Source organism: Chrysochloris asiatica, unplaced genomic scaffold, assembly GCF_000296735.1.
Source record: "Chrysochloris asiatica unplaced genomic scaffold, ChrAsi1.0 scaffold00016, whole genome shotgun sequence".
NCBI classification, from domain to species: Eukaryota; Metazoa; Chordata; class Mammalia; order Afrosoricida; family Chrysochloridae; genus Chrysochloris; species Chrysochloris asiatica.
In genome coordinates, this window is record NW_006408534.1 from 2518514 (window position 1) to 2527201 (window position 8688).

Genomic DNA, 8688 nt, shown 5'->3' on the forward strand with positions numbered 1-8688 from the left:
TCATTGCAATGAAACAAAATACGATAGGATGAATGTAAAGATAATGTTCAACCATGTACACGAACACATAATTCACAATAAAAACTTAAAAAATAAAAAAGCATAACAAAAAACGAAGTTAAGGGTCTGAGCAGCGTTGGATGATTTCGGAGGGCAGCTGATCTACAGCTTGTAAACCCTGCTCCACCTTCTGTGGAAGCCTGAACCTGCTCCGCAGCTTGCAACCTTTGTTTCACAATCATGTCCACCAATGAGAATGTTAATTTACCAGCTGCCCTGTTTAACAGATTCAAGAACAAGGGGAAAGACAGTACAGAAATGAGGCGGCATCATATAGAAGTTAATGTGGAGCTGAGGAAAGCTAAGAAGGATGACCAGATGTGGAAAAGGAGAAATGTAAACTCTTTTCCTGATGATGTTACTTCGCCGCTGCAGGAAAACCGCAACAACCAGGGTACTGTAAATTGGTCTGCTGATGACATTCTCAAAGGCATAAATATCAACAATTTGGAAAGCCAGCTCCAAGCTACTCAAGCTGCTAGGAAACTGCTTTTCAAGGAAAAACAACCCCCATAAACAACATAATCCGGGCTGGCTTGATTCCAAAATTTGTATCCTTCTTGGGCAGAAGTGACTGTAATCCCATTCAGTTGGAATCTGCTTAGAATCACTAACATTGCTTCTGGGACATCAGAACAGACCAGGGCTGTGGTAGATGGAGGTGCTATCCCAGCATTCATTTCTCTGTTGGCATCTCCTCATGCTCATATCAGTGAACAATCTATATGGGCTCTAGGAAACATTGCAGGTGATGGTTCACCTTTCAGAGACTTGGTTATCAAGTATGGTGCTGTACTTGCAGTTCCTGATGTCATCTTTAGCATGTGGATACTTGCGGAGTCTTACATGGACACTTCCAAATCATTGTCGAAACAAGAATCCTGCACCACCATTAGATGCTGTTGAGCAGATTCTCCCTACTTTGTTCGTCTTCTCCATCATGATAATCCAGAAGTATTGGCAGATGCCTGCTGGGCTATTCCCTATCTTACCGATGGTCCAAATGAACGGATTGAGATGGTCGTGAATATAGGAGTTGTGCCCCAACTTGTGAACCTTCTAGGAGCCATTGAGCTGCCAATTGTGACTCCAGTGCTAAGAGCCATTGGGAATATTGTCACTGGGACAAATGAACAGACTCAGGTTGCAATAGATGCAGGAGCACTTGCTATATTTCCCAGCCTGCTAACAAATCCCAAAACTAATATTCAGAAGGAAGCTACATGGACCATGTCAAACATTACAGCAGGTCATCAGGACCAGATACAACAAATAGTGAATTATGGATTAGTCCCATTCCTTGTTGACATTCTCTCTAAGGCAGACGTCAAGACTCAAAAAGAAGTTGTGTGGGCTGTGACCAACTATACAAGTGGTGGAACAGTTGAACAGATTGTATACCTTGTCCACTGTGGCATAATAGAACCATTGATGAACCTTTTAACTGCAAAGGATACAAAAATTATTCTGGTTATTCTGGATGCCATTTCAAATATCTTTCAAGCTGTTGAGAAAATAAGTGAAACTGAGAAATTTAGTATAATGATTGAAGAATGCGGAGGCTTGGACAAAATTGAAGCTCTGCAAAACCATGAAAATGAGTCTGTGTACAAGGCTTCATTGAGTCTGATTGAGAAGTACTTCTCTGTAGAGGAAGAAGAAGATCAGAATGTTGTGCCAGAAGCTACCTCTGAAGGGTATACCTTCCAAGTTCCGGATGGCACTCCTGGGACCTTTAACTTTTAAGATTGTACAGCTGAGTCATAAAGTTGTTTGTTGTGTACTTTGTTTGGTGTAATTTTGTCTTACTGTTTCTCTACTAAGAATTCTTTATACATGTGATTTGTTATGTAGCACTTTTTACAACGAAACTTATACTTGAACAGTTCCAAACTGTACATACTGTATGAAACCTTTCTTATCATTGGGTTTCTTATTTCTGTGTGAAATTTCATATCTTACTGTGTCCTGTAAATACAGATTAAATTCCACCCTGAAAAAAAACAAAACAAAACAAAGTCAAATATTATAACAAATTGTGCAAAGACCTGGAGTTAGAAAACCAAAAGGGAAGAACACGCACAGCATTTCTCAAGCTGGGGGAACTGAAGAAAAACTTCAAGCCTCGACTTGTGGTATTGAAGGATTCTATGGGCAAAATACTAAATGATGAAAAATATCAATAGAAAATGGAAGGAATACACAGAGTCACTGTACCAAAAGGATATGGTTGATGTTCAACCATTTCAAGAGGTAGCATATGATCAAGAGTGAATAATTCTGAAGGAAGAAGTCCAAGGTACATTGAAGTCACTGGCAAAAAACAAGGCACCAGTAATAGATGGAATACAAATTGAAATCTTATAACAAAGTGAAGCGGCACTGGAGGCACTCACTCATCTATGCCAAGAGATTTGGAAGACAACTACCTGGACAACTGACTGGAAGAGACCTATATTTGTGTCCATTCCAAAGAGAGTTGACCCAATGGAATGAGGAAATCATTGGACAATATCATTGATATCTCATGCAAGTAAAGTTTTACTAAAGGTAATACAGAAATGGCTGCAAGCATACATTGACAGAGAACTTCCAGAGGTTTAAGCCAGATTCAGAAGAGGACGTGGAATGAGGGATATCATTGCTGACATCAGATGGATCTTGGCTGAAAGCAGAGAATTTCAAAAAGATGTTTACTTGTGCTTTTTTTTTTTTAGTTTTTATTGAGAATTGAGTGATAGTTTACATGGGAGAACATCGGTTTTACACTCATCATTTCACTGCAATGATTACATTCTTCTCTGCGCATCATCCTTCAACATTATTTGCTTCTATTCCCGCTGTATTTTGTTTTGTTTAGTTATTGTTGTTGTTTGGGGGGATGTACACAAAAACACTCAGGAATATATAATCATTTAAACAACCAAAGGGCACATTCTGTAAGCCTGCCTCCTGGCGGCCAGCACACACCCTTTCTCTTTCCATAAGTCTAGAGTCTTCAGATGCTCTATCTCTCCTTGTCTTCATCTCTGTCTCCATCTCTGGTGTCGCTGTTTCTCTGGATATGGTACTACATTCAGCTTGTAGAAAGACACTTACTTGTGCTTTATTGACTATGCAAAGGCTTTCAATTGTGTGGATCATGAAAAGCCATGGACAACATTGTGAAGCATGAGTGTTCCAGAACACTTAATTGTGCTCTTGAGGAACCTGTACATAGACCAAGTGGTGGTTGGTCTGAGAGAACAGAACAAGGGAACACCGAATGGTTTAAAATTAGGAAAGGTATGCACCAGGGTTGTATTTTTTCACCATGGTTATTCAGTCTGTATGTTGTTGTTTGTTGTTGTTAAATGCTGTCAAGTTGGGTTCCGACCCATAGTTATGCTGCATAAAGTTTCCGAAGAGCAGCTGGTGAGCTTGAGCCTCCAGTTTTGCAGTCTAAGTAGACTTTGCTGTTGTTGTTGTTAAGTGCTGTCGAGTCGGTTCTGACCCATAGCGACCCTGTACAGGGTTTCCAAGGGTGTAAATCTTTACGGAAGTAGAAAGCCTCATCTTTCTCCCGCGGAGCGGCTGGTAGTTTCGAACCACTGACCTTTAAGGTTCGCAGCCCGATTCGTAACCACTACGCTACCAGAGCTCCATCAGTTCAGTGCATTAACTAACAATGCCACACCAGGATTCCTTCAATTTGTATGTTGAGAAAATAATCAGAGAAGCTGGATTATATGAAGAAAAATGTAGATCAGGTTTGGAAGAAGACTCATTAACAACCTACAATATGTGAATTATACAACCTTGCTTGCTGAAAGCCTAGAGGTCTTAAATAGTTATTGATGAAGATCAAAAACCACAGCCTTCTGTATGGGTTGCACCTCAATGTAAAGAAAACAAAAATCCTCACCACTAGACCAATAAATAACATCCATATCCATATAAATGGAGAAAAGATTGAAGTTGTCCAAGACTTCATTTTCTTGGATCAACCATCAACACTTAAGGAAGCAGCAGTCAAGAAATCAAATGACATATTGTACTAGGCAAATCTGCTGCTTAAGATGTCTTTATAGTGTTCAAGAGCAAAATGTCAGTTTTAGGACTAAGGTATACCTGACATGAGCCATAATATTTTCAATAACCTCATATGCATGTGAAAGTTGGATAGTGAATAAGGAAGATTGTAGAAGAATTGATGCATTTGAGTTATGGTGTTGGAGAAGAATATTGAAAGTACCATGGACTGCCAAACGAACAAAAAGATCTGTGTTGGAAAAAGTAAAGCCTGAGTGCTCCTTGGAAGCCCAAATGGCCAGACTTCATCTTTCATACTTTGGACATATTGTCAGGAGGGACCAGTCATGGAGTAGGATATCATGTTTGGTAAAGTAGGGTGGAGAAAAAGAGGAAGACCCCAATGCATTGGCACAATGGCAGCATTAATGTGCTCAAACGTAGCAATGATTGTGAGGTTGGTGCAGGATCAGGTGGTGTTTCATTCTGTTGTGCGTAGGGTCATTATGAGTTGGTGCCAACTCAATGGCATCTAACAACAACAAAATATTTCATATCTTTGGAATGTAATGACTTTTTGTGGTCTCGCATATGGATATGCCCAATTTTTTTTTAACATTTTATTGATGAAGATGGAACAGGAATTTTATCTCTAATTTCAGAAGACAGAGTTCAATATATGCATATATCAATTAGAGCACAGTGTTTAGAATACAGACTGAAGCCAGATTCTGGGATTCAAACTGTATAAAGCATGAATATAAGAAAATTGGAAATTGTCAAAACTGAAATGAAACATGTAGACGGATTATCGTAAGCATTTTGTTGTTGTTGTTAAGTGCCATTGAATCAGTTCTGATTCATAGCGACTCTGTATAGGGTTTCTAAGGAGCAACTGGTGGGTTTGAACGAATAATCTCATGGTTAGCAGTCAAGTGCTTACCCTACATTGCCACCCAGTACTCCATCCTATGCATTAATGATCTGAAATGAACAAATGTTGACTTAAAGTTTACTATGCCAGAAATGAAAAATTGAAAAGGAATAGCATCACATTCATCATCAAAAAGAAAATTTCAAGATCTATTCTCAAATACAATGCTGTCTGTGATAGGATATTTATAGGCCACCAAGAAAGATCAGTTAATACTACTATTATTCAAATTTATGCACAAGCCACCAAAGCCAATGATGAAGACATTGAATAATTCTACCACCTTCTTCAGTCTGAAATCAATTAAATATGCAACCAAAATATATTGATAATTATTGGTTATTGGAATGCAAAAGTTGGAAACAAAGAGGAAAATATGTCATTGGTGATAGAAATGACACTGCAGATCACAAGATAGAATGTTGCAAATACTTTTTTTTCAACAGTATAAACAGCTACTATACACATGAACATTGCCAACTAGAATATATAGGAATCAAATTTATAACATTTGTGGGAAGGGACAATGGAGATGCTCAATATCATCAGCCAAAACAAGGTCAGGGACCAACTGTGGAGCATATTATCAATTGTACATCTGCAAATTCAGATTGAAGCTGAAGGAAATTAAAACAAGTCTATGATACAGTCTTAAGTATATGCCACCTGAATTTAGAGACCATCTCCAGAATGCAATGACACATTGAACACTAATGGCTGAAGACCAGAAGAGTTGTGCGATGACATCAAGAACATCATACAGGCAATGAGCTGCTGGACCTGGGAGATCAGGACCATAGTTTCAGGGTATACTAAGGTCAACTGGCATAACATATCCCACAAAGACAATGCTACATTCCATTCTGGTGAATAGTGACCAGGATCATAAAAGCTTATGAGTGGCATCTAAGGTACAGCTATTGGTCTCTCCATGTGTAGAAGAAAGTAGAGTGATGAAAATTTAAGATGCTTAGAATTAACTAGTCTAATGGACCAATGGAATATGGAGACATCAGTCACTATGACTCTGAGACCAGAAGAACTAGATGGTACCCAGCTACAACTGCCAACTACTCTGAAAGGGATCACCATACAGTGTTCCTGATCGAATGGGAGAATATATAGAACACAACTCAAAATTATGAAAAAAAGATGAAATTTACATGTCATAAAGATACCAGAGGAACCTGAAACTATGTTCTTCGACCACTCTTCCAGTCTGGAATGGAACTCACCCTCATGGTCCAATTTTCAAGCAAGTAGTAGATAGATAAAATGCTTACTGATGAAGACTAAAAACTACAGCCTTCAATATGGGTTGCACCTCGATGTAAAGAAAACAAAAGCCCTCACCACTGGAGCAACAAATAACACCATGACAAATGGAGAAGAGATTAAAATTGCCAGACTTCATTTTGCTTGAATCCACCATCAACACTCAAGGAAGCAGCAGTTAAATCAAATAACATATTGCATTAGACAAATATTCTGTACAAGTCCTCTTGAAAGTGTTCAAGAGCAAAGATGTCAACTTGAGGACTAAAGCGCACCTGACCCAAGCATGTTATTTTCAATAGCCTCATATGTATATGAAAGTTGGACAATGAATAAAAAGACCATAGAAGAACTGATGTATTTGAGTTATGGTGTTGGAGAAGAATATTAAAGGCACCACGGACTGCCAAAAGAACAAACAAATCTGTGTTGGAAGAAGTACAACCAGAATGCTCCTTAGAAGTCAAGATGGCCAGACTTCATCTTAGGATATATTACCAGGAGGCACCAGTCTCCAGAGAAGGATATCATGCTTGGTAAAGTGGAGGAATGGCGGGGGGTGGAGGGGTGGGAATGGGGAGACTCCCAAAAAGATGGATTGGTGCAGTAGCAGCAACAATGGTCTCAAATGTAGCAGCAAATCTGAGGATGGCACAGGACCATGTGGTGTTTTGTTCTGTTGTCCATGGGATAGCTATGACTCTATGACACCTAACAACAACAAAGTAACTAGATACATACAGGTGACAACAACACTAGTAAGGTATTCTTACCATGGAATGATCAACCATTCAAGATCAAAAGGGCAACATTTACCTAAAGACAAAGTTGAGAAGGGAGGGGAAAGAGAATGGAATGGAAATAGAACCACAGGGAGAAAGTGGGATAACTGTTGTTACATGGAAAGCCTTGTAATCAGTGACATGAAACAAAGTGTCTGGTTTGTTGGATATAAAACTGAAGATCTTGTCTGTAAACCTTCACTCAATTCACAATAAAATGTTTTGGGTTTTCTTTTTGTAGAAAAAAAGATGGAAGAAATACACAGGGTCACTGTACCAAAAATAATTAGTCAATGTTCAATCATTTTAGGAGGTAGCATATGATTAAGAACCAATGGTTCTTGAAAGAAGAGATCCAAGCTCTACTGAATACATTAGCAAAACAAACAAGGCTCCAGGAAAGGCCTGGTTGGTCCACACTTTGGGGAGACTTGGGAACTCCTGAGCCCATGGACATTGACCTAGCTATGGAGGGCTATTGCTGAGAGTGAAGCATCCAGCTGATATGAAGTGGGGGGGAGGTATACAAGAATGCTCAAACTTGCAGATAGTACCCATTTGGCCTAGCTTTGATGGCTTGACGACCAGAGCTCGACTAGAGGAAGAAAAAGAGATTTTGATAAAGGAAGCAAGTGTGAATTGCTACAATTTGATGAACTTGACCTATACTTATGAATGTGGTAGCTCAACACACTAACTGAGAAGGCAGGGTTTTCACATCAAGGATCAAGCCTGTCCGTACAACTGAAACAATAAATAACAGCATGATGAATGGAGAAAAGATTGACGTTGTCAAAGACTTGATTTTCTAGGATCCACAATCAATACTTATGGAAGCAGCTGTCAAGAAATCAAATGATGGTTCTGCACCATCCTTACAACTGTTATATTTGAGCTCATTGTTACTGCCACAGTGTCAATCCACCTCATTGGGGGTCTTGCTATTTTTCACTGACCCTTCACTTTACCAAACATGATGTCCTTCTGTGGGAACTGATCCCTCCTGACAACATCCTGACCATCCTAGCTTCTAAGGAACATTCTGGCTGTACTTCTTCCAAATCAGATTTGTTTGATATTTTCAATATTCTTCTCCAACACTATAATTCAAATTGCTTCTTCTAAGGTCTTCCTTATTCATTGTCCAATTTTCACAAGCATATAAGGCAATTAAAAATACCATGGCTTAGGTCAGGGTACTTTAGTCCTCAAAGTGATAACTTTGCTCTTTAACACTTTAAAGAGATCTTCTGCTGTAGATTTGCCTAATGCAATAGTCGAATTGACTCGATGGCATTGTACTTGTTTTTACTGTTGCTGTTTGTTTGGTTTACATGAAATTAAAGGAGCATCAGGAAACCGTCTCCACCAGGCTACATCTAAAATCTACTTGGTAAAATCTAGTAAAGTCATCAAACCTCAAACAAAACACTTTTTCTTACATTTGAAAACTGTAAATGAAAGTATATTGGATGGCAAACCTAACAAAAGAAAAGAGGGAGAAGACACAAATAACATGCATTAGAAACCACACGGGAGATGTCACAACGGAACCAAAGGAAATCAAAAGGATAATAACAGAATACTATGAAGAGTTATACTCCAACAAATTTGAAATCTTACAAG

General features: G+C 38.9%; 1 pseudogene; it reads left to right on the forward strand.

Annotated features, from left to right (window-relative positions):
• The first annotated feature begins 240 nt into the window (after positions 1–240).
• On the forward strand, positions 241–1806 carry LOC102828480 (annotated as a pseudogene).
• Positions 1807–8688: the final 6882 nt, after the last annotated feature.